This window comes from Odocoileus virginianus, chromosome 16 (genome assembly GCF_023699985.2).
Source record: "Odocoileus virginianus isolate 20LAN1187 ecotype Illinois chromosome 16, Ovbor_1.2, whole genome shotgun sequence".
NCBI lineage: Eukaryota > Metazoa > Chordata > Mammalia > Artiodactyla > Cervidae > Odocoileus > Odocoileus virginianus.
Genome location: NC_069689.1, coordinates 9,297,547 through 9,324,705, shown reverse-complemented (window position 1 = coordinate 9,324,705; position 27,159 = coordinate 9,297,547). Strand labels below are relative to the sequence as shown.

The window sequence follows — 27,159 nt, the reverse complement described above, 5'->3', positions numbered from 1 at the left end:
AAACTGTATGTGGATCAAGAAGCAACAGTTTGAACCAGACTGTCTCAAAATTGGGAAAGGAGTATGACAATGCTGGATATGGTCATCCTGCTTATTTATCTTATATGCAGAGTACATCATGAGAAATACCAGGCCGAATGAATCCCAAGCTGGAATCAAGATTGCTTGGAGAAATATCAACCTCAGATATGCAGATGATAACCATGGTAATGACAGAAAGTGAAGAGAAACTAAATAACCTCTTGGTGAAGGTGAAAGAGAAAAGTGAAAAGGCTGGCTTAAAACTCAGCATTGTGAAACTAAGATCATGGCATCTGATCCCATCACTTCATGGCAAATAGAAAGGGAAAAAGTGGAAGCAGTGACAGATTTTCTTTTCTTGGGCTCCAAGATCTCTGTGGAAGGTGACTGCAGCCATGAAATAAAAAGCATTTGCTCCTTGGATGGAAAGCTGTGACAAACCTAGATAGTGTATTAAAAAGCAGAGACATCACTCTGCTGACAAAAGATCCAAAAAGTCAAAGCTATAGTTTTTCCAGTAGTCTTGTATGGATGTGAGAGTTAGACCATAAAGAAGGCTGAGCCCAAAGAATTGATGCTTTTAGACTGTGGTACTGGAGAAGATTCTTGAGAGTCCCTTGGACAGCAAGGAAATCAAACTAGTCAATCCTAAAGGAAATCAACCCCAAATATCTGTTGGAAGAACTGATGCTGAAGCTCTAATACTTTGGCCACATGATGCAAAGAGCCAGCTCATTGGAAAAGGCCCTGATGCTGGTAATGATTGAGGACAGGAGGAGAAGGTGGTGGGGACCACAGAGGATGAGATGGTTAGATAACAGCACCGACTCACTGGACATGGGTTTGAGCCGACTCTGGGTGGTAGCAGAGAACAGAGGAGCCTGGTGGGCTGCCGTCCGTGGGGTCCCAGAGAGTCGGATACGACTGAGCAACTGAACAGCAGCGTTACGAAGCCCAGTTACTGTAGTCTGCACGGTTTCCATTCACCAGGATTAGATATGGTGTTTTGTTACATGCTAGATGTAGAAAAATTAAGAAATTGCTGTTTTTTAAAAAAATAATTAGCTATAGAAAAAATTTTAATAACAGCTTTTGGGAGATAATTTGCATAATGTAAGCTCTACCCTCTTCTAGCGCACAGTTCAGTAGTTTTCTCTATATTCCCAGTTGTTCATTCAGAGCAATTTTATCACCTCAAAATGATAATCAGACTCTTAACCTCATTTATTTAGCAGACAAATCCAAGCGGAAGATTAGACTTCCTGTGTGTTGTGTTAAGCTGTGGTGCTGCGCGTCCAGGACCTACTGGGTTCTCAGGCCGTGTTTACTGATACGCGTGTGTGCTCCGTTGCCCGGTCCTGTCCAACTCTGCAGCCCTGTGGGCTGTAGGCTGCCACGCTCCTGTGCCCATGGAATCTCTCAGGCAAAAATACTGGAGTGGGTTGCCATTGCTTACTCCAGGGGCTCTTCCCAGCCCAGGGCTGGAACCCGTGTCCCCTGCGGCTCCTGCATTGGCAGGCGGATGCTCTGCCGCTGGCTTCACCTGGCTTGTCCATGTGTGAATTCACATGGAAGGGTGGGGACATTAACCTGGCGGATTGAGCTGGGTTTGGCTGCAGCACTTTGAGCATCTGTTATGTACAGGGGTTCACACTGGATCTCTGGTGAGAGGGTGCCTGAAACTGGGTGTTCATGGAGAGGGGGTTAAGGAAAGTGCTGGAGACTGTGCTGCTGAAGGGTGGGGCATCTCTGGACGTGTCCCTGACAAGGGAGAAGGAATGTGGTGTTTGCCGGGTGGGGGCAGATTCAGACCACATTGTGCCTGCACCTGCCTCCTCCACGAGTACCACACGTGCTCATGGCCCGCGGTGGGCTGTAGGCACTGCTGTTCCCGCCCCACGGGCACATGCAGAAGCTGACCACCTGGGCGGAAGCCAGGACACAGCCCAGAGAGGGCAGGGCTGCTGACAACCCAGACCAGGGGTCAGCACACTTTTTATAGTAAATGTTTTAGGCTTTGGGGGCCAGCCCGACGCCTCCGCTGTTGGAGGCGATGAGTAAACCAAGGAGCATGGCTGAGTTCCAGCAAAACTAGTTGCAGGATGGCGGACCAACGCCTGCCTGCCCGCGCCTGCAGGAATCCGTCGGCGCCACCTGCTGGGTCGCTGGCGCTGCCCGTCTCCTGCCCAGGCTATGGGGCTGTTGGGGCTGTGGGTTCTCAGTGCCCGGCTGCTGCCCCAGCCCAGAGCCCTCAGCAAGGCAGCCTCCACCTCTTGCAGGTTGGAGCAGGAGCTCAGCAGTGTCTGACTAGCTGTGGAGCCCCTGGAAAGTGATAGGGCTGTCGGCTTTGGGGGTGGTGGGCGAAGATGACAAGCAGTTAGGACGGGGGGCAGGTCCCGTGGTTTCTGGACCCCGTTGCTTAGTGGGCACGCGGTGGAACGTGGGGAAATCTGGGGCGGTGAGGAGGTTAGCATGCGGACTGCAGAGATTTCCGCCAGAACCAGGGGGTCACTCACAGAACTGAGGTTAAATTACCTGTCAGAGGAACTGTGTCAGGAGCCTTTGAAGTAACCTTTCAGGTGGAGAACAATTCTGCTTTTTAGATCTTGGGAGATGCTGGTTTTTGTTGTTGTTTTAATGGAATCATGTAATCTAAATGCCTTAGCTAAGAGTCTGATTAATCAGGCCTCAGCACTTCCTGGTGATCCAGTGGGTAAAAACTCTGCACTTCCACTGCGGGGGGCGTAAGTTTGAGCCTTCATCTCGGATCTAAGATTCCAAATGCCATATGGTCAAAAAAAGAGTCTAAAATAATAATCAGGTCTCTAAAGCAAGTACCTTAGTGAACTGCAAGGTGTTCAGTTCCCCAGGAGTTTAGATGAGATGAAGCCCCAGGGAGAAAAGCCAGCATGCTTTTGGACTGTTGGCCTCTGTTCACGTCCTCCTTACGAGTATCAGAGTACGTGTGTCGGGCACCTGTGTGATAAGCCTGCGGTGGATCCCACAGCATGATCTCATTAAAGCTGTTCTTTGGTTTAGAAGAATAAAAATTACTTTAATTGAAGGAGGGAAGGTATCTTGGCAAGTCAAAAAAAAAAGATATTCAGTTAAAAATGATAAAGTTTCATAGCCCAGCCTGTGTTTATTTGTTGCCGTTGTTTAGTTGCCCAATCGTCTCTGACTCGGTGACACCATGGACTGTGGCCCGCCAGACTCTTCTGCCCATGAGGTTTCCCAGGCAAGAATCCTGGAGTGGGTTGCCGTTTCTACCTCCGGAATCTTCCCAACCCAGGGATAGAAGCTGCATTTCCTGCATTGGCAGGCGGATTCTTTACCTCTGAGCCACATGGGAACTTCCTTCATGTTACAAAATGGCATTTTACAAAATTCATTAATTAGGGTTATTTTGCAGGGGTCTTCAGATCCTCGTCAGCACAAGTACCCCTTTCACACACTTCCCCTGTAGCCTGTGGTCAGCGGTAGGACATCTGAGACAAGGTGACTCCTGTCTTCTGAGAGACTCCACTGTTGTACCTTAACTGTGTCCCTGAACTCCCAGCTTACAGAGGAGGGGTTAGTCAGGATGGGGCTTGGGCTTGCCGCGCCCTGAAGACACGCCTTTGATACGCTGGGGGATTGAGACATCGATTGTGAAATGTTAAAACCTCAGGACAGGATTTTGTTCCTTCTTTCCCCCCAGCCCTCTGTTTCACTGAAACCCACCCCAGGGTGCCAAGGGGTGTGTCTGAGCCCTGGCCTCTGGGCCCCCATCCTGCCTCCCCCCCAGCCATAGGTCTTGTTGCCCAGGGTATTGGAATCTTTCTTAGCCTGGAACCTCAAGTCCAAACCCACAGTTCCTAGAACATTGCTTTCCTTTTTGTTCTGCCTCGAACTTGGAGAATGTCTAGTAGCACTGGACAGTTTTGTCATTCATCACCAGGAGTAGTGTGGCTTGTTACACAGATTTGTTTTCTACATTCAGATTTGCTCCACTAAAAGTTCTGTTTATGCTATTAACTTAGAACAGGGCTTCTGTTATGAGTTGTTGAAAAACAGCTCCTATATCACTTTTAATAAAGATACTTTTGAAATGTAATTTAATGCATGAAAGTGAATTACTCTGGAGGTTTTAGTTTGTCCCTTGGAAAAGAATGTGAGAAGAAAAGTATCTATCTTTTTTTTTTTGGACATGCAGCATGGCTTGTGGGATCTTAGTTTCTGACCAGGGATTGAATCTGGGCCCTCAGGAGTGAAAGCACAGAGTCCTCACCACTGGACTGCCAGGAAATTCCCAAAAAGTATCTTTCCAATGAACATATTTTCTAAGCTCTGGCCAGCCACTCTTTCAGTTAATATTTGTTAGTATTTATCAAGCACTAATATTTGTTAATATAGTATATTATTATATTTGTATATGTACATACATCCTTGTGCTAAATATGTTAGTGTATATGTTTATGTACATATTATACCCTTAATATATGTATAAATATATATACACTAATTATATATACATACACACACTCATTAAAATCACGCAGAAGTATAGCAAAATGTTTGATGCCCTAGGATGATCATGGGATTTTTTTTTTTTCCCTATAAAACCAGAAACTGAGTTGATGTTCCACATGAGCCGCTTTGAGAATTTTAGAAATCGTGAATTTCTTCCGCTCCTTCAGATGAGGCACGCCCGCACCCGAGCAGGTGGTGTCCCCGACGTCACCGTGTGCCTCCCTTGGGCAGTTCTCACGTTGCTCGTGTCCAATCCCCCCGCGGGCAGCTCTGGAAAGCGGGCCCTCTGCTCCTTGCCCACTGCTCCTCGTGCTGAGCCTGCCCCACCCTGGGCACTTGGATGCTCGTGGAATTCCAGGGGAGACTGGGTCCCGGAGTCCTCCTCCTCCAAGGTGGTTGTGCTCTGTACCCATCTTGCCTTTGTGGGGCTGTCTTGGAGGTTTTCAAGTGTTTTCTGTCTGATTCAGCCAAGAAATCTTTTTTCCTATTACCAGCTTCCTATTTTTTCAAGTCTTTGAGTAGTTCTGTTTTCTTCCTCCTCCAAGGATGTGGAAACTGCTAAGAATAGACGACTCTGTGTGGGTTCTTCCTCCTCTCCTCTCCCTCAGGTTCTTCTTCATGTAGGTGGACCAGTGGATTGTAGGGGGGGCAGAGGTGGAGGGATCCTCCAGTTCAGTGATTAAGAGTCTTTAGGAGGATAGGGTAGTTTTGAGAAACTAGTAAAACCTGTCCTGGTGCTTTCTATACTGTATAGGAAATTCTCTTTCATTTTTCTCATGACAGATGCCAGATGGTGGGAAGGGACCGGTCATTCAAGAATATCTATCCGGCACCTGTGAGAATGGCCCCTGGGGTCACACAGGCCTCGCTTTTGCCCCATCTGCCCTGGACCACATGGGACCCGGGGGCTGGGTGCAGGGTGTGGGGCTGGCGCGGTGGGGCCCCTGTGTGGACATGTTTGCCCCCTGCCCTCCGTCAGGGCTTGGCTTGCTGGGTCCCATCTGTCCTGGCGTCGCTGAGCAGCACTGCTCTAACCTGCGAATCAAGATTTATTTTCATTTTATTCTGATGGAAAATTTTATTAATGTAAACATTTTGTTCGTATCAAAAGTGTGGACAGAGTTATTTTGTGTTCAAAATATTGATTAATTTGGGGGAAAACCTGAGAGATTTGATGTTGCGTAACAAACCTCTATTCAGAGTCACTGAGGAAACCGCGGTGAATCATAACTCTATTAAGCAAAAGCCAGCTTTGCAGAATGCAGTTTACCTGAGAGACCGAGCAGGTGAAAATTCCAGGGCGACTTGACAAGGTTTCACACTTCTGCATAATTCCAAATTAAAATAACGTAAACAGGCAGATGCCGCTTTGGAAACTTTGCACTGGGGGGGTCTAGCAATCTTAGCGACTGGGGTTGCATTTGATTAGGAAGTGTATTTATTCTAGAGGCTTTATGTAGGGTGAAGAATATTAAATTAAAAGTGATCACAGATATACTACACTAAATATTGATATCATAAATTTTCAACACGACTGTATAAAAATATTTCAGACTTTGTATATTTTAAGACTAAAGTGAGTATAGAGTGGTAATGGATGTTCATTTACCATTTTAGGGCAGTAAGAAGACTTCAGAGAAACTCATGACAATGTCAGAAACAAAACCAAACTCACCATTGCCTTATAGTTCCAAACCTTGGCTTGTTTCACCCAAGGGCAGTTTTAACTAACTCTGTTACCCGGTAGCATGGGGTAGTCATTTTACTCTTAGCTAGCTCCCTTCCTCCTTCTTGTTCAAATCTATTTGGATAATGGTTTTCAAAAGTAAGCAAAGTAATTCTATTCAGTTTTTATATTAATGTAGCTAGAAACTAAGCAAACAATTATTTAAATAATGTGAGAAAATTCTCTTTAGCCTAGGCAAGGTCTCAGCATCTTCCTTGAAGTCAGAACTAGCCTTGCTTGGTTCAGCTAAAGGTGCTTTTTTTTAGTCCATCTGGTCGTGAATGCCATATGTTAGTTGTAAGAGAATAAATAAACCCAGGGATGTCAGTGCTGACATTCTAAACAATGAAAAAAGATGCTTGGTTTTAAAAAGAGCAAATGCTTCCATTAGGTATTACTGACGTCTTGGGAATTTTGAGGTGTGTGTTTTGCTTCTTGCAGAGCCATCATGGCAAGCTCGCATGGAGGGAGCACTGGTCCTGATACCAGGCTTTAGTCCTGGTGACTCTGAACTTTGGACAGCTTGCTAAATGCCATTCTTTTAGTTCCTCAGTAGACCAAGGAATTTGGACTGTATTACATTTTACAGATAATTTGAGTATGCAAATAGCAAATCCGATTTTCTGGTATAAATCTGTATGGATTCCCATGACAACCTGAGTCAACTGCTATCCGGTGACAGACACGCAGGTGAAGAAGAGGGGCCCCGTTGTGCGTGGGGCTGGGTCTCTGCCGGGCCAGGCTGGGCGGGGGCAAGCGTGCCAGGGGGTGACTCTCCATAGGCCAGATCAGGACACATGGGGAGAGAAGGGTGTGAGGCGCTTCGTGAGTTTGAATTGTGTTGAGTTGTTACATTTATTTGAGTTTCATGAGTTCTAGACTGTTTCTTCAGAAAAATTAAAACTTTCCATTTCACAGTTTTTGATTCTTCACCAAATTTAACGCCATAATATTTTCAAAAACATCTTCCTTTTATTGGAGTAGAGTTGATTTCCAGTGTTGTGTTAGTTCGGGTGCCCAGCAAAGTGACTCAGTTGTCCGTGTACACGTTTATTCCTTTTCCGTACAGATCGTCACAGAAGGCCGAGCAGCGCCCCCTGCGCTGTTCAGCGGGTCCTTGTTGGTCACCTGTGTTTCATGGCGGCGGTGGCCCGTGTCCGTCCTCAGCTCCGCCACGTCTCCCCTTTGGGAACCACAGTTTGTGTTCAGTATCTGTAAGTCCGCGTCTGTTTCGTAGATAAGTTCATTTGTATCTTTTTCTTAAAACTAGATTCCACATACAAGTAATATCATATGATATGTGTCTTTGTCTGACTTACCTCACTTACTGCAGTGATCTCTAGATCCATAGTTTTTGCTGGCATAATGTTTTAAATTAAGAAAAGAAACTCTTTTGGAGGACATATCCCCAGAAAAAACAAACCATAATTCAAAAAGGCACACGAGCCTTAATGTTCACTTCAACACTGTTTATAATAACCAGGGTATGGAAACACCCTAAATGTCCATCAACAGAGGAGCGGATAAAGATGGGGGGGGTGTGTGTGTGTGTGTGCGTACACACACACACACACAATGGAATATTTCTCAGCCATTAAAAAGAACAAAACTGGGTCATTTATAGAGACATAATGGACCTAGAGACAGTCATTGTCATACAGAGTGACGTAAGTCAGAAAGAAAAAAACAGATGTCATTTATTCACACATATATGTGGAATCTGTAAAAAGCCTGTATAAACCATCTTATTCACAAGGCAGAGATGGAGACACAGATGCAGAGAAGAGACGAGTGGATACCAGGGGGAACAGGGGTGGCAGGAACCGGGAGACGGGCATTGACACATACACACTGCTGGTACGATGCCGGAAATACTGATAGCTAGCTAGCGAGGACCTGCTGTGTAGCGCGGGGAGCTCCCAGGGCGCTGTGGTGAGCTGGCTGGGCAGGGCCTCCAAGGAGAAGAGGTCATGTATGTAAGGGAGGTGTGGCCGAGCCACTTTTCTGTAATGGGAGAAACTAGCACCGCATCGTAAAGCAGCTACTCCAGTAAAAATCTTTTAAAAAGAAAAATGCTCATTTTGGTCGTCGCACTTAAAGGCATGTTTTTGCACCTGTGCCTTAGAAAGTTACATAAATCCTGTGTAGAAACTGGACTCTGTGTAGAGGTTCTTTACTTGGCACATGGATGGGGCGGTCTTCTGTCTGCCCAGTGCTTTTCTGCCCCATTCACTGTAGAGGCGCCAGAGCTGGGAATCCTCGGGAAATGAGCCGGCTGGTTTCCGAAGGACGGTGCTGCCACAGCACCAGGACAGGAATTTGGCTGGTTGATTTGCTTTTAGTTGAATTCGTGTATTCAGAGGCTGGACTCCTGCTTTCACCAATCAATACATTGACTCGGGAGCACTTGCTGTGGGTGGTTGCTGTGTTATGTGTCATAATGCAGATGTGTTGACTCGATGTTATATAATTATGATATTGTTTTGTAATCTCATTGTCTGTGTGCATATATATTATTTAATGATAAGTGTTTATATTCTTACACTGTGTTCCTCTCTACAACATGGATATGTATGGGAACTGTTCACAGAAGACTGCAGTTGCAGATAGAGGTAATTAGAGCAGAATGGCTCTTCACATTGCAGCATTTTCTGTTCCTGAGAAAGAAAGCATTGAAACCCTTGTAGTCGTAACACATGAGTATGATTCTGCTTGGCAAGAGGCTTGTTCCTGGAGTTGTCCATTCCCCCTTTGATGGAATAACAGACATCAGGTTTACTGCCCACCAGGATTGGGCTGGAGGCTTCCCAGGTGGCGCTAAGTAGTAAAGAACCACTTGCCCATTACAGGCAGTGTAGGAAACGCTGGTTTGACCCCTGGATTGGGAAGATCACCTGGAGGAAGCCATGGCAACCTGCTCCAGTATTGTTGCCTGAAGAACCCCATGAACAGAGGAGCCCGGTGGGCTGCAGCCCACGGGGCCGAGAAGAGTCACACAGCAGGAGGGCTGAGGAGAGTGAGGCCTCAGGTGCAGAATTTCAGGATGCCCGGAAAACTCAGTAATTGAGATTAGTAACATTTTAATGCAATACTTTGAGAAAATCGAATCTGATGCAAAAAAAAAAAAAAATCCATGATGGAAAAAAGTCAAATTTTAAATAGACAGGGTCAGTATTAATTTTTCCTTTTGCTTCAGCTCCAGTATGGCTTGGCTTCACACTATTACTGATACTATCCTTATTTAAATTTTTTATATTTTGCTTCATATAGATTTTTTGCATTAATTTTGATTTTACCCCTATTACTGAGTGTTTTGTCACTCCCTAAAAATTTGTACCTGAGGCAAGTGCTTCACTAACCTCACCCTGGTCCCAGAGCTGACTTTCACCTTAACAAACTTGAAAACCGGACACAATGTATGGAGCAACAGTTTTCAGACATTGGTTAACAGGAAGGTTAGGATTGTGTTCTCTGAAATAACAAACAAATGGAAGCAAATGGAATGAACCCTGTAAGTATTCTAGCTTATTCTCTAGGGCTAGGAGTAAACAAACTTTTTAAAATAAAGGGCCAGTTAGTGAATCTCTAGGCTTTGCAGACCAGATGGTCTCTATCACAACCCCATTCAACTCTGCTATTGTCTGTGGCTGCTTTCGTACCAGTTATGTAAATGAGTGGCCATGGATGTGTTCAAATAAAACTTTATTCATAAAAACAGCAACATGCATAAAATTATAACTAACACAGAGTAAACCTTAATAAATATGAATTTACTTTTTTTCCAAGAGAAGTATATTAAAAAAAAAAACAGCAGCAAGTTGGATTTAATCCTCGGGCTATAGTTTGCCAGTCCTGGTCTAGAGACAGTTTCTGCATTGCAGGTCAGGGAGAGAGAAACCACACAGAGCCCCCTAGCCTTACTGGAGACAAAACAGGTCAGAGTTGGGGGAGGAGAGGCAGCTGGGATTTGAGGGGCAACGTGTAAGAGAGTAGAGAGCTACTTAGTGAACCCCAGGGGTCTGCAGAAGGATCCCCACCCCCAGGATTTGGGCTGAGTGTCGGTCTACACCTGCCCCAGAGAAAGCCCCTCAGAGCCAGGAAGAGAAGCCCCAGAGAGGAGTGGACGTCACCCGTGCTGGGATGGTTTGTGTTCCCACTTCGGTGGTGTGTCAGGCCCTTTTAAAGCGTGGTTTTTAATCTTTGCGAGGGTGGATTCAGAACAGCTCTTTGGTTTAGGGCATCAGAAGGGTATCACTGTAGCAATGGGGCTGAATTAGTCAAGGACTGAAAGACCACTACACACCTGCCCTACCTGATTCCAGGTAACTTAACTGCATTTCCAGAACAAAGCCCCAGCTGTACTTAAAATGATGCTGTAAAATCCAGCACCCAACAATGTAAAAAAGTTTCAGTGTCCAGCATCTAATAAAAATTACCAGGCATGCAGAGAAGCAAGAAAGTATGATAGTAACCAGGAGGAAAATCAATCAGTAGAAAGCTGTGAGATTAGCAGACAAAGACAGTAAAGTAACTGTTATAAATAAGTTGTACAACTCCTGAGGAAAACAGTCATGAGTGACAGATGTGAGACAGACTGCACAGGACTGCAGAGGCGAGTAACACAGAGACCAAGAGCAAGCTGGCAGTGCAGAAGCAGAGATCAGTGGACTTCAAGACATAGCAATAGGAATTATCCAAAGTATGGTGCAAAGGATGAAGAAGAGCCACAGAGCGTTAGTGACATGTGGGACAAAACCAACTGACCCGTGTAACTAGAGTTCCAGAAGAAGAGGAAGGAATGGAAACAGTATTTGAAGACACAGTGGCTGAAGAATGTCCACATTTGATGAAAACTGCAAACCGTGAAGCTCACAAACTCCAAATAGAGTAAACAAAGAAAATCATACCAAGGTCCACACAGTCCAGTTGCTGAAAAATCAGTGATGAAGAGAAAAAAGTCCTAAAAAGCAGCAAGAAGACATGTTACAGAGGGACAAAAATAACATCAGTGACTTCTCATCAGAACCTGTTGCCAGCCAGCAGACAACAGTGCTGTGTTTAAAGTACCAAAAGGAAGAAACCTGTTAGTTTATCATTCTGTACCCAGTGAAAATATCTTTCAAAGTGAAAGTGAAATAAAAATTTCTGGACCAAGAAATGCTGGCAGGATTTATTGCCAGCTGAAGTGTACTACAAGAAATTTTAAAGGAAGTTCAAGTAGTAGGAAGATGATAGCAGATGGAAATTTTTACCCAAGGGAATGGGAAGAATTGGAAATAGTCCATGGATTGGTGAATATTCACACTTTAATCTTTTTTTTTAGGATATTTAAAGCAAAATTAACAGTGTATTTTAGAACTTACAATACTTGTAGAGGGAAATAACTGACAATAGGAGCACAAAGTTTGGGAGCGAAGAAATGAAAGTGCAATACACTGTGTCTCAAGTGGTATTATTTGAAGGTAAACTGATAAAGATGCATATTTTATCCAGAAAGATCTCTTGTCTGTAGGGGGAAAAAAAAACATTAATTATCACTGAAAGTGAAAGAAAGTCGCTCAGTCGTGTCCAACTCTTTGAGACCCTATGGATAGTCCATGGAATTCTCCAGGCCAGAATACTGGAGTGGGTACCCTTTCCCTTCTCCAGGGCATCTTCCCAACCCAGGGATTGAACCCAGGTCTCCCACATTGCAGGTGGATTCTTTACCAGCTGAGCCCCAAGGGAAGCATTAGATGGATGTGAAAGAGGACATTATTACAGATCCTATAGATGTTGAAAGGGTAATAAGGAGTATTGTGAATAATATTATGCTAATAAATTTGACAGCCTCAATAAAATGAACAAGCCCCTTGAAAAACATAAACCACCAGATTTACTCAAGAGCAAATGTATAACCTGTGTAACTATATTAAAGAAGTTGAATTTGTAGTTAAAATCCTTACAATCTGACAAAGACTCTTTCAGCAGACAGAAGGGGAGGGAATGCTTTTTGTCTCCTTCTGTGAGGCCAGCACTGCCCTGGAAGCAAAAGCAAACAGAGACATTATAGGAGAGGAAAACCACCAAGCAGTGTTTGTCATACTTTACATCCTCCTGAAAGTGAAGTCGCTTATTCGTGTCCGACTCTTTGCGACCCCATGGACTGTAGCCTACCACGACGCTCTGTTCATGGGATTTTCCAGGCAAGAGTACTGGAGTGGACTGCCATTTCCTTCTCCAGAGAATTAGCAAATAGAACCAACTTGGCAATATATAAAAAGGATATTATGTAATAATCAAGAAAAGTTTATCTCAGGAAATAAAGGTTGTTTTAACATTAGAAAGTCAATCAGTGTAACCCACCATAGTCATGGACCAAAAGGAGAAAAGGGAGAATGAGGCCAAGAGATGGGGGTGTGGGAAACATGAAGGGAAGGCAGGATAATTGCATACAACATTAATCATGACAGAAGCACATACACATACATGTATACAAATTCTACAACAGTAGAATTTAAGTTAGAAACTATGATAGATGGAGTTAATGTTTCAAGGCTCTTGGTGTCCAAGAGAAGGATAAATGTATTAACACTGGACTTTGAAAAGAACCTGTACATTAGAATATCTAAAGCAATTACTATAGAGTAGAATCAGTATGTAACTTGCAGACTACTGGGGGACTAGGATGATAACAAGTAATCCAAAAGAAGCAAATAGAAATTAAAAGAAAGTTAAATCTAAATGTGAATAATTGTTTCCAAGGTAAGTGGAATTAAACGTTCCAAGGAAAGTTATGACCAACCTAGACAGCATATTAAAAAGCAGAGACATTACTTTGCCAACAAAGTTCCATCTAGTCAAAGCTGTGGTTTTTCCAGTGGTCATGTATGGATGTGAGGTTGGACCATAAAGAAAACTGAGTGCCGAAGAGAACTGTGGTGTTGGAGAAGATGCTTGAGAGTCCCTTGGACTGCAAGGAGATCAAACCAGTCCATCCTAAAGGAGATCAGTCCTGGGTGTTCATTGGAAGGACTGATGTTGAAGCTGAAACTCCAATACTTTGGCCACCTGATGGGAAGAGCTGATTTATTTGAAAAGACCCTGATGCTGGGAAAGATTGAGGGCAGGAGGAGAAGGGGATGACAGAGGATGAGATGGTTGGATGGCATCACTGACTCAATGGACATGGGTTTAGGTAAACTCCGGGAGTTGGTGATGGACAGGGAGGCCTGACGTGCTGCGGTTCATGGGGTCGCAAAGAGTCAGACACGACTGAGTGACTGAACTGAATTAAAAGAAAAAGATATCAAATTAGGTTTTTAAAAAACTCAACTGTATTTTGTTTATAAGAGACCCACCTAAAATATGACGATTAAGAGATGTTGAAAGAAAAATGAAAAAAAAAAACAAAACAAAACAAAACCGAAACTGCGAACTGTAGCCAAAAGCAAGATTGTGTAGTGTCAGAGAAAACACAGTTGAAAGCAACAATTAGTTCTGGAGATGGTGTCATTTCACTTAATACAGTTGGCAGCTGGCTCCTTTAACAAAGCAGTCGGTAAGTTTAAGCAAATTCATGTGTTGCATGAAGTTCAGTACACATAGTCCTGGTTGGCAGGTGTTTTTTCGATGGTCGTTTGGGGATTCAGCTGCTTTCCCTGTCTCTGCCATCTCCTGAGGCCCAGGATACTCTGCAGGCGCCTCTTGTGTGGGGTGGAAGGAGTGAATCACACAGCTGTTCATTGCACCTGGGCTGGAGGGCGGTGTACATTAGGATTGCATCCCGTTAGGCGGAGCCCAGGTCATACACCAGACTTCACTACAGGGGAGGCTGTGCCCAGGAGGTAGAAGAAATAAATCTGGTCAACATGTAGTCTCTGCCGCAGTTTGTAATGATAATAGGTTCAATTCAAAGGGAAGTCATGATAATTCTAAATGTGGACAAGCCATAATATGACTTCAGAATATCCAAAGTAGAGATTGCCATAAGTACAGGAGGGGAAAAAATAGACAAATCTACAGTTACAGTAGAGATTTCGGCACTTTTCAGTAATGGATAGAATAAGCAGGCCAAAAAAAAAAAAAAAAAATCCTGTAAGCACAGATGTTTTACGTAGGATCAATACCTTTGGTCTAATGTACATATAAGTAACACTCCATCCAAAACTGCACCGTATACAAGGGGTTAGCTCTGGTAGACTCAGAGTGCCTGAGGCAGTGACCAAAATCATGCCCAAGAAAAAGAAACGTAAGAAGGTGAAATGGTTGTCTGAAGAGGCCTTACAAATAGCTGAGAAAAGAAGAGAAGCGAAAGGCAAAGGAGAAAGGGAAAGATATACCTATCTGAATGCAGAGTTCTCAAAGAATAGCAAAGAGAGATAAGAAAACCTTCCTAAGTGAACAATGCAAAGAACTAGAGGAAAACAATAGAATGGGAAAGACTAGAGATCTCTTCAAGAAATTTAGAGATACCAAGGGAACATTTCATGCAAAGATGGGCACAGTAAAGGACAGAAACAGTAAGGGCCTAACAGAAGCAGAAGAGATTAATAAGAGGTGGCAAGAATACACAGAAGAACTTACAAAAAAGATCTTTATGACGCAGATAACCACGATGGTGTGATCACTCACCTAGAGCCAGACATTCTGGAATGCGAAGACAAGTGGGCCTTAGGAAGCATTAGTGTGAACAAAGCTAGTGGAGGTGATGGAATTCCAGCTGAGCTGTTTCAAATCCTAAAAGATGATGCTGTGAACGTGTAGCACTCAATATGCCAGCAAATTTGGAAGACTCATCAGTGGCCACAGGACTGGAAAAGATCAGTTTTCATTCCAATCCCAAAGGAGGACAATGCCAAAGAATGTTCAAACTACTGCACAATTGCGCTCATTTCACATGCAAATAAGGTAATGTTCAAAATCCTTCAAGCTATTCTTCAGCAGTACATGAACCGAGAACTTCCAGATGTGCAAGCTGGATTTAGAAAAGGCAGAGGAACCAGAGATCAAATTGCCAGCATCCGTTGGACCATAGAAAAAGGAAAGGAATTCCAGAAAAACATCTACTTCTGCTTCATTGACTCTGCTGAAGCCTTTACTGTGCGGATCACAAAAAACTGTGGAGAATTCTTCAAGAGGTGGGAATACCAGACCACCTTACCTGCCTCCTAAGAAACTTGTATGCAGGACAAGAAGCAACAGTTAGAACTGGACGTGGAACAATGGACTGGTTCCAGATTGGGAAAGGAGTATGTCAAGGCTGTGTATTGTCACCCCATGCAGAGTGAATGAATCACAAGCTAGAATCAAAATTATTGGGAAAAATATCAACAGTGTCATATAGCAGATGATAACAACTCTAAAGAGCCTCTTGAAGAAAGTGAAAGAGGAGAGTGAAAAATTAGGCTTAAAACTTAACATTCAGTAAATTAAGATCATGGCATCTGGTCCCATCACTTCATGGCAAATAGATGTGAAAAAAGTGGAAGCAGTGCCAGATTTTATTTTCTTGGGCTCCAGAATCACAGGGACAGTGACTATAGCCATGAAATTAAAAGAAGCTTGCTTCTTGGAAGAAAAGCTATGAAAACCTAGATAACATGTTAAAAAGCACAGACATTACTTTGCTGCCAAAGCACCATATAGTCAAACTGTGGTTTTTCCAATAGCCATGTATGGATGTGAGTGTTGGACCTTAGGAAAGCTGAGTGCCAAAGAATTGATGCTTTTGAACTGTGATGTTGGATAAGACTCTCGAGAGTCCCTTGGGCTCCCAAGAAGATCAAACCAGTCAGTCCTAAAGGAAATCAACCCTGAATATTCATTGGAAGGACAGATGCTGAAGCTGAAGCTCCAGTACTTTGGCCACATAACGTGAAGAGCCAACTTACTGGAAAAGACCTAATCCTGGGAAAGATTGAGGGCAGGAAAAGAAGGGGATGACAGAGTATGAGATGGTTGGATGGCATCATCGACTCAGTGAACATGAGTTTGAGCAAATTCTGGGAGATGGTGAAGGACAGGGAAGCCTGGTGTGCTGTAGTTCATGGGATCTCAGAGTTGGACCTGACTTAGTAAGTGAACAACAAACAGCAGCAGTTATAGTAGAGATTTCAATACATGTCTCACTAATTGATAGATTTAGAAGAAACTCTGTAAGCACAGATCAATAGGATCAATACCCTTGGTCTAATGTACACATAAATAATATTCTATCCAAAACCTGCATCATATACTTTATTTTCAGGCACACATAGACATTTATAAAAATTACCCTAGACTGGGAGCCTTTCTGGTGGTCTCGAGGCTAAGACTTTGAGCTCCCAGTGCAGCGTCGCTGATGTAGTTCAGTCGCTCAGTTGTGTCTGACTCTTTGAGACCCCATGGACTGCAGCATGCCAGGCCTCCCTGTCCTCCACTGTCTCCCGCAGTTTGTTCAAATTCATGTCCATTGAGTCATTGATGCTATCTAACCATCTCATCCTCTGCCCGCCCCCTTCTCCTTTTGCCTTCAGTCTTTCCCAGCATCAGGGTCTTTTCCAGTGAGTCAGCTCTTTGCATCAGGTGACCAAAGTGTTGGAGCTTCAGCAACAGTCATGATTTGAAATAGCATCATGCCAGTAAACTTGAAAATTAGATGAGATAAACAAATTCCTTGGAAAATGTAAGTTTCTAAAAGTAGCTACAGAAGAAATTTCTGTAACCACTAAAAAAATAGAATCAGTAATTAAGATTTTTAGGCACAGATGGCTTCATTGTTAAATTCCACCAGACTTTCAAAGAAGAAATAATTCCAGTTCTACCCAAATACTTTCTCAGAATAAACCAGGGAACACTTCCTAGTTTATTTTATGAGGTTATCATAACTTTGTTACTAAAATCCAGCAGGGATGGTATGACTAGTGTGTTCGTAGCAGACAAGGACAAATACTTTACAGCTATTGATTTTTCATTCTCTTGCCAAAGAAACATTCAGAGTTAACTTGCCTTTTGGCGAGAACTACAGTTTGAGTGATAAATCATTTTGATTTATAAAATGTGATTGAAAAAATATTAAGGTTGTGTGTGTATGTACACATGTTGCCTTAATTGACCTGTGTGGCTTACTGAGTAGATTAAAACCCATGTTTTATAATGACTGATCATATCAGTGCGGGCTCTTTTGGATGTAACTGGACCTTAGCTGTTAACAGCAAAGGGGGATTTATTGGTCACCTAATTAAGAAACCTCAGGCAGGGCTGACTGCAGCTGGGTCAGTTTCCCTGGTATCTGCCTCAGAGAGCCTCTTGACGCCCATGTGCTGATGTTCAAGTTCTTTAGGAAAGAGGGAGAACCTCTTTAAGTCCCAGAGGAGGAAGAAAAGACTTGATTCATTTTGACTCGGGTTTTGTGTGCTCACAGAGATGAACCAACTCTGGCCAGGAATAGGGTGCGCTTACTGGCCAGACACACACACACACACACACACACACACACATCCCTTTGTCACACACACACACACACACACACACACACACCCCCCCCCATACCCATCCCTTTGTGCCTGGGGGTTGTAACCAGTATCTCTGGAAGCTGCTGGACTGAGAGCGTGGGGTCTCAGCTGGTCAGAAATTGGAGCGCAGTAACACCTGGAAAAGTGCACGAGTGTTTGGTTTCAAAATTATATCTCGCAGCAGTTGTCAGATGTAAAATCTCATATGAGTTTTCCTTCAAAATAATTATGAAATTCTACATAATAAAGAATTCTTAGGACCCCAGGATGGAGCCATCCAGTTACCAAGAATTAGCGAGTCTGACAAGTTTTGAAAACCTTGAGCAATGGAAACTCTCATACCCTTCTTGCGGTAGTGTAGATGACTGCAACTGCTGTGGGAAGTACTTTGTTTAGCTTTATGTAGTGCAGTTGAATACACACTTAACCTCACAGTCTAGTAGTCACTCTTGCATGTATATATGCGCTAGATGTATATATATGCCCAAATGCTTAAGAAATCTGTGCCAGAAAGATCTTAGGAGTGCTTGTGTTGGCTCCAAAGCAGAAACCGAATGGGTAAGTAAACGATGGTATGTTGCACAGTGGAATAATACACAGTAGTGAAAGTAAACAGCAGGGCCAGCAACAACAATGGAGCAAAACCAAAGCAAGACAAAAGGATATACACGACTTGATCATGTTTATGTAAAATTCAGGAGCTGGCAAAAATAAACCGTCAGAGCAACATGCCTCGGGGCAAGCTAAAGAAAAGCACAGGAATGATAACAGTGAGTTAGAGTGATACTTACAGGGGAGGGGAAGGGTTGGGGTCAGAGAAAGGCACCCAGCTTTTTGGGGATTCCAATAGTGCCCCATTCTGTGGCCTGGGTGGTAGTTGGGCTTTTGTTTGTGTAATAACCTTATGAAACTCTACATACATGTTTCCTGTGCTATACTATATATATAATATTTCATGATAAACGTGATTTTTTAAAATAAGGTATCTGAAGTTATCCAGCCTTTGTAATTTATGTTCACCGCAAAAAATGGAGAAAATCCAAAGCATATGTTTATATAGAATGGTTAAAAATGTTTCCTTCTTAAGCTTCTTACTTTATCACGTTTTAGAAATTTCCATTTTTGAAATTCTGTTTTTTAAAAGCTTTAAAAAATTTTCCACATGTGAGTTAACCACGTGTCATTCTTACTTCCCAGGTGAGGGACTCCACTACATTATCTGAAGAAGGATAAAGTTGACTCTGCTTTGCTTCTTTCTTTATTGAAGTCTCTTCCTGCCTGGTCAAGCTCAGATATATCCTCTTGCAGCACACGACACACAGGTATGTCACTGGAAATTTCTATCTGTGTAGGTTTTTCTTCTCCAGCTGTTCCCGGTGTGCCTTTGCATGACAGTGAAGTAATTAAATTCAGAAACTTCCTGAGCTTACTCATTTTCGGCATTAGCAGGTGTATCTGAGTGTCTTCTGGATACGTGGCAGCGTATTTGGGTGTGTGCCTCTGACTTCTTTTCTTTTAAACCAGCATTAAGCTCTGTAAGTCACAGACATGGTCCCTGATGGCTCAGCGGTGGTTGCTGAGATTGGAAACCGGGGTTGGCGGCGTGCCTCTGCGCCTCTCCCGGGAGGGTGCCGCTGCAGGAGAGGCGCTGCGCGTGGAGGCCTGCCCAGCCGAGGGTTGCATCTTTGATACAGGAACTGCATACTCCTTCACCGTCTTTCTCTGGGAGTTTGAAAGGAAACAAAACACCTTCTGTCTTAATCTCTTAATTTGTGATTGAGTGGCATTTTATTCTTGAAATTAAGAACTCTTTCATATGTTAGAATGTTAACGTGAATGTAAAATAGGTTTGAAATGTTTGCATCCAAAGTGAGATTTAAATACACAGCTATTTTTTATAACATTCAGAAGCATCAAGAAAACTGGTATTTAAAATTTTATTCATAATCACAGTACCATTCAGTTTTCCCCAATAGTCTCAGTTTTTTTTTAGTTTGAAACAGGGTCCAAACAATTACGTTTAGCTAATCTGCCTCCCAAGTCTCTGTCAATCAGCTGATTGCTCCACCCCATCCCTTTTCTTCCTGGCATTTTCTATGTCGTTGTTCTGTAGTCAGGGGTGTCCCTGTTTACATGGAACATGTTCTTTTCTGTCCTTTTATTTCCTGGAGGTGGGAAGTGGATCTAGAGGTTCGAGCGGCTCAGCCTTTGAGCGCGTGCGCTTGGAGGTGGCAGTACGTGCGTCTGCTCTGGTCCTAGTGGCGCTCGGCACCTGGACTCATGGTCATTAGAGGTTGTAGATGATGATGGTAAAAGTCTCATCCTTTACTTTGCCTTGATTCACTGAAATCCTATTTGGTTTCGTTAAGGGACAGTTCAGATAGAAGCAGTAGGACGAATGCCTGATTCTTTCTCTTTATGGGTTCTCAAAACAATGAGACAGTCTCATAGCCACTTCACAAGTGACCAGGGAAGAAGTGTCAGTATAAATTCGTGAATTTAAATGTATGTGACCTGTTTTAAAACACAGTAGTTATTCTAATAGATGCTAGGATTGTGCCACTTTTGCGGTGGAGCCTCTTCAAGTTGACTCTTGTCCTTTGCTCTCTGAAATGGTAAGAGCTTGTTGATTCGTTGTGTACTTTTTCACCCCAGACCTGGAACTGGCTGTTTCTCTCAGCAGCTCTGGCTCCCTCCTGTAGAACATGGTGTCTTGAGACCACAACCTGTACACTCGGGATCGTTGTTGCTGCAGGGCTGGTTACTGTCCTGGACCTTTTTGGTGGACGGCCAAAGTATTTTCAGAAATCTAGCTCCCTTTCCTGAGCTTTATAGCCTGTTTCTTCTCTCTTCCACAGGTAATTTTTTTTAATTGTTGGTTTATCTACTGTAATATGGGCTTCCCTTGTAGCTCAGTAGGTAAAGAATCTTCCTGCAGTGCAGGAGACCTGAGTGCGATCCCTGGGTTGGGAAGATCCCCTGGAGAAGGAAATGGTAATCCACTCCAGCATTCTTGCCTGGAAAATCTCATGGACAGAGGAGCCTGGTGGGCTGCAGTCCATGGCGTCGCAGAGTCGGGCACAACTGAGCGACGACTTAACACTTACTTACTGTAATGTAAGTACTTGTGTGTGTCTGTGCCCACAGCCCTCTTTCTTAAAATATAGTAGTGTATGGTACAAGCTTTTCTCCATATTTTTTGAAATTTAGCAGCATATCATGAGCTTGCAGCATAGCAAGATTCTCTTCACCTGTTTTAATGTATAGTATTCCATGTTGGTTATTAAATTATAGAAGAAGACTAACTTAAAAATATGTTGGCATTATTCAGTATGTGTTTCTCCTGCATATAAACGTCATCCATTTGTCTAGTTGCAGATTTCCCAGTAATTTTGGGACCTGGCAAGTACGTTGCTAATCTTGGCCTGGTTTTCCTTATGGGTAAACTAAAAGACTTGGATTAGAAACTCAGAGTGTTATTTTAGCTGAAAGAGACTGCAGATGAGAAAACTGTACCTAAGAGCATCTCATTAGCCACGGAGTGAGCACCCTATAACCAGGGTTGTGATAGTGCTGTGGAATTGGCAGGTATTGTTGAGTGAGTGATTGTGTGTCAGAATCAGGGAGGCAAGGGCAGGTCTGCCGTGGGAAGCTAGCCGGGTGACGGCGTCGCTCCCCAAGATGAGAGCGGGTTGTCTCTGAGTAGGTTGAGGCCTGCTGAACAGCCATGGCAAGCGCCGAAGACAGCAGATTCCGTCTGGGCTGCCCTGACCACGGGGCTCCCATGCAGCTGAGGGGGAGTGGGTTGTCCAGGAGCTCCGCGGTGGGGCTCGGAGCGGGGACTCGTCTGTGTGGGTCTGATCGCCCAGCAGGACAGAGAAGGGGCCTGGATCAGCACCTGAACAGCTCCCGCCTCTACACCACCGGTGGCAAAGGGGAGCTGGTGAAGGAGAGCTAAGAGCTACTGACTTCTGGCATCTCATGCTGTATGCTCCGAGTGATTTAGATATTGTAATCCACTCCTGAATGGCGCCACGTTTTATGCTTTTCACTGATTTCCTAGTAAAGTCGGTGCTTCAAGAAAGTGCGCCTTCTCACAGCCTGCAGCCCCAGAGCCTCCAGGCCGGGCATGGCTCGGGGCAGCCTGTCTGGGAAAGGTGCTGCCTGCTCTGAGTCGCTGTCAGGCGGACGGAGCCCTCAGCTCCTTCCTGTCCAGATGGCTGGGCTCTGGCCCTGGTCCAGGAGCAGCCAGAGTTGAATGAACCCTTGTTTAACATCCTGAGTCATTTGAACCAAGTGATATGGCAGTGCTAGGTCTCAAGCAGCTATTGTTTTCCTAAAGAATTTAAGACCAAGTTGCGTATTATGGTTTGATCAGGTTCCTTTCCAGCCGTCTGCCTGCGTCAGTCTCTCTCCCTCCCTCTCTCCTGCGCGGGGCTTTTTCATGTGCGATGAGGAGCGGCCTGTTTGTTTGGGTAAGAGTCCAGGCCCCTCTGTGCTTTCCCAGTGAGTTAGCCACAGGCGGCCCTGAGCAGAGTGTCTGGCGTCAGGTGTCCTGAGCAGTCAGCGTGCCGAAATGTCTGCATAACTGTGGACTGCCAGAGCACTTTCTTATCAACAGGGCACACCTGTCTGCCTGTGGCTTTCTCCCTTCCTTGGCCTCGCGTGGATGATGTTTTAATCTCCCTCCTGGGCTTGACATGGAGCTGGTTTTCCTGCATCTCTGTTGTTTAGCACTTTCTTGCTGGCAGGAGCCATTTTCTTTGTTTATCTGATGCTTCCCTTTTTTGGTTTTCCCCGGGCTTTCCAGCCCTTGGAACACCCTTTTGTCAGCAGATGTGCATTTGTTTCCAATTTCTAATCTCCCAAGTGTAGCTCAACTTAAACCACAAAAGCAAGGAACATAAAATAAATTATCAGCGTTACAGAGATGTCGAGCAAAGTGAAGAGAACCAGTCTGGCTCTTCACCGTGTTTCTGAGTACAGGTACACCTCAACTTGGCCAGCAAAGGTCCATATAGTCAAAGCTATGGTTTTCCCAGTGGTCATGTATAGATGTGAGAGTTGGATCGTAAGGGAAGCTGAGCGCTGAAGAAGTGATGCTTTTGAACTATGGTTTTAGAGAAGACTCTTGAGAGTCCCTTGGACAGCAAGGAGATCAAACCAGTCAATCCTAAAGGAAATGAGTCCTGAATATTCACTGAAAGGACAGATGCCGAAGCTGAAACTCCAGTACTTTGGCCACCTGATGCGAAGAGCCGACTCATTGGAAAAGACCCTGATGCTGGGAAAGATTGAAGTCAGGAGGAGAAAACAACAACAGAGGATGAGATGGTTGGATGGCATCACCAACTCTATGGACATGAGTTTGAGCAAGCTCCAGGAGTTGGTGATGGACAGGGAAGCCTGGGGTGCTGCAGTCCATGGGGTTGCAAAGAGTCAGACACGACTGAACAATTGAACTGACTGAGTGATGCCGCAACTGAGTGAGGAGCTGGTTAGAAGCTAAAACTTTATGAAACCGATTTCTCAAATAGAGACTTTTTTCATTTGGATAAAAATATGGCCTCAAAATGCAGTAAGTTCATACCTAAACACATAGCAAGCAGTAAATAATATAGTAACAGAGCAGTAATTCTGCTCCGTTGGAAGCTGCAGCATTGGAATTCTGGCCCTGTGCACACCGGGCCCCGCATTCCCTGCCCACCTCCCTGCAGTGGGGGCCCAGGATGCCCATGCCCAGGCCGCTGCTTCCTGGGGCTCCGGTCCTGCCTCCTGTCAGGGTCCTCTGAGCGCACGGACGTGGGGGCCGCTCTCGAGCCCACACTTGCCTTCACGGTCGCTCCCACGCTGTCTCCACCTGGCATGTCTGCTGTTCCTGTTGGGCAGAACGTTCCTCTGTGTGTGGGAGCAGACATCCTCTTTCCAGACCTGACACTGGGATGAGGCCGGGAAGGTGATACGACGACTGGGCCCAGGGTCCCACCTCCCCGTGACCCCATGTGCTCACTGGAGCCGTGTGCTTCCCGCCTGGGGGTGTGGGGTCCCACCTCCCCGTGACCCCGTGTGCTCACTGGAGCCGTGTGCTTCCCGCCTGGGGGTGTGGGGTCCCACCTCCCCGTGACCCCGTGTGCTCACTGGAGCCGTGTGCTTCCCGCCTGGGGGTGTGGGGTCCCACCTCCCCGTGACCCCGTGTGCTCACTGGAGCCGTGTGCTTCCCGCCTGGGGGTGTTGGGTCCCGCTTCCCCGTGACCCCGTGTGCTCACTGGAGCTGTGTGCTTCCCGTCTGGGGGTTGCAGCCCCTGAGTCGCTTTCCCAGGTCGGGCTGCCACCACCAGTCTGCAGGTCCCTGAAAGCCGCCTCCACCATCTCTTTGAGGCCTTTGACTGAGTCTGCATCATTTTTCTTCATCAGCACAATCATTGTTTTAAGTGTAATTTTTGTTAACCTGTAATTGTCACATCTAAACTTTAGGATTAAGGGGAAATTTACTCTTTCAGCCATCTTGGACCCGGTGGAGGCCTGCTGGGAACGGGACTTCTAAAACGACAAATATGTCTGGAAGGCTGTGGTCCAAGGCCATCTTTGCTGGCTATAAACGGGGTCTACGGACCCAAAGGGAACACACTGCTGTCCCGAAAATTGGAGGTGTATATGCTCGAGATGAAACTGAATTCTATCTAGGCAAGAGATGTGCTTATGTATACAAAGCAAAGAACAACACAGTAACTCCTGGTGGAAAACCTAACAAAACCAGAGTGATCTGGGGAAAGATAACTCGAGCTCATGGAAACAGTGGCATGGTTCATGCCAAATTCCGAAGTAACCTTCCTGCTAAGGCCATTGGACACAGAATCCGTGTGATGCTGTACCCTTCGAGGATTTAAACTTCTTGAAAATAAATAAAAGTGTGGATTTGTAAAAAAAAAGGGGAAATTTAACTATTTTATACCCACGTATAAGTAAGTGAAATAAAGGTATTTAAGTCAGGAACTCTAGTCAAAGGTTTCCACAAGTCCCCCATTTTAGAAGCTTCCAGAGATGGGTCTTTGCTTACTCACCAATGCTTCTGGTGGTCAGCCTCTGCATGGGGCACACGTGGGCTTCCTGGCCACCCCCAGGTGGGTGTGAATGAACAGATATAGTTGTAGGTGAGAAATGACCATCACAGGTATTTTAGATAAAATTAGCAAGTGAATTTTGTATGCTCGGTTTAGAGAGTGATAGTCAGAACCAAGGAGCTTCTTTACCAGTGGCTTTTAGTTCGGGGGTCTCTGAGCATAGTGTTTGCTGCTGCACTTAGAGCAGGTGTTGTTCCAGCCGAAGATCAAGATGGGGTTCTGCTGTTTTCTTTGCCAGGGTCGGTGTGGAGTGGTTATGAAGCTCAGTGATGAAGAAAGAAATCAGAGTGTCTGAGCTCTTTAGACTGCATACTTTTCATAAAAACTTTTTTTAAACAGTTTTTTATTATGGAAAATGTCATTTAAACCATTCAAAATGTACAGTTCAGTGGGTTTTATTTAGTATATTCACAGTGTTGTACAGCCATCATCACTGTCTGTTTCTAGAACATTTTCATCCCAAGAAGAAACTCCTCTCGGTCTCTGTGTTACTCTCCTCTCGTCTCAGCCCCTGTCAACCACGTCTCTACCCTCTGTCTCCATGGATTTGCTTGTCCTGGACATTGCACACAAATGGAATCATGTGATATGTGGCCTTTTGCTCCTGGCTTCTGTTAATTTAGCATGATGCTTTCAACATTTATCCATGCTGTATTACGTGTCGGTGCTTTATTTTTTTATGGCTAAATAATAGTGCATCATATAGGCATATATACATTTTGTGTATCCAGTCATCTCTTGACAGACATTTGGACTGAATAGTTTTGTCTATTTTGAATATTGCTGCTGTGAACATTCACGCGCAAGTCTTTGTGTAAACGTATGTTTTTCACTTCTTTTGGGTATATACACAAGAGTAGAATTGCTGGGTCATATGGTAACTCAACTTTTTTTTTTTTTCATTTATTTTTATTAGTTGGAGGCTAATTACTTTACAATATTGTAGTGGGTTTTGTCATACATTGTCATGAATCAGCCATGGATTTACATGTATTCCCCATCCCAATCCCCCCTCCCACCTCCCTCTCTACGCGATCCCTCTGAGTCTTCCCAGTGCACCAGGCCTGAGCACTTGTCTCATGCATCCAACCTGGGCTGGTGGTCTGTTTCACCCTAGATAATATACATGTTTCGATGCTGTTCTCTTGAAACATCCCACCCTCGCCTTCTCCCACAGAGTCCAAAAGTCTGTTCTGTACATCTGTGTCTCTTTTTCTGTTTTGCATATAGGATTATCATTACCATCTTTCTAAATTCCATATATATGTGTTAGTATGCTGTAATGTTCTTTATCTTTCTGGCTTACTTCATTCTGTATAATAGGCTCCAGTTTCATCCATCTCATTACAACTGATTCAAATGAATTCTTTTTAATGGCTGAGTAATATTCCATGGTGTATAAAAATATGGAACACTTCATGAATTTGCGTGTCATCCTTGCCCAGGGGCCATGCTAATCTTCTCTGTATCGTTCCAATTTTAGTATATGTGCTGCCAAAGCAAGCAACTATGTTTAACTTTTTTGAGGAACTGCCAAATTGTTATCTACAGATGATGAACCATTTTATTATATTCAGCAATATATGAGGGTTCCAATTTCTTCATATTCCTCACCAACACTTGAAGTTTTCCTTTTTTTAAAAAATTACAGCCACGCTAATAGCTGTGAAGTAGTATCTCATGTTGGTTTGTTTTTTTAATGGTAGTTTTTAAAAATTGACATGAAATTGACAGAACGTAAAACTAACCATTTTAAAGTGAGCAATTCACTCGCATATAGTACATTCACAGGTTTTAACCACAGCCTCCCTCTGGTCCCAGACATTCTCATTACCTCAGAAGGAAACCCTGAAGGCATTAAGCTGGTAATCCTCGTTGTCCTTCTCCTCATCTGCTAGGCAGCTACCAATCTGCTTTTCTGTCTCTGGATTTGCCTATTCTGTATGTTTCGTATAAATGGAATCATGTAGTATGTGACCTTTTCTTTTTGACGTCTTGCACTTAGCATAATATTTTCCAGGTTCATCCATGTTGTGACCTGTATCATCATCACTTGATTTCTTTTTATGGCTAATATTTATACTCCCCACCCCCCATTTTGTTTATCTGTTCATCTGTTGATGCACATTTGGGTTGTTTCTGCCTTTTGAGTACTGTGAATGGTGCTACTGTAAACATGTCTGTACATAAGTTGATTTGAGTACCTGTTTCAGTTGTTTGGGGGATACACCTAAGAATGCAATTGCTGGGTCATATTGGCAATTCTGTGTTTAACTTTTTGAGAAACTGAAAATGTTTTCCAAAA

General features: G+C 44.2%; 1 protein-coding gene, 1 non-coding gene and 1 pseudogene across 4 annotated transcripts in view; 2 read left to right on the top strand and 1 right to left on the bottom strand.

The window, feature by feature from the left end:
• Nucleotides 1-27,159, top strand: part of TRAF3 (TNF receptor associated factor 3) — a 120,052-nt gene that overhangs the window by 42,825 nt on the left and 50,068 nt on the right. For 2 of the 3 annotated variants that reach the window (XM_070477784.1, XM_070477782.1), the window contains exon 2: nt 18,931-19,055. The gene's annotated coding sequence lies outside the window, so the exon portion shown is untranslated. Of the gene's footprint in view, nt 1-7,306; nt 7,474-18,930; nt 19,056-27,159 lie in introns of those variants that run through there. The other variant, XM_070477783.1, reaches the window with a different exon arrangement.
• LOC110150501 (large ribosomal subunit protein eL33 pseudogene) lies at nt 24,219-24,663 on the top strand (annotated as a pseudogene).
• LOC139038891 (U6 spliceosomal RNA) lies at nt 26,255-26,357 on the bottom strand. The gene has a single exon (XR_011492023.1). It is a non-coding gene; the product is annotated as a U6 spliceosomal RNA (small nuclear RNA).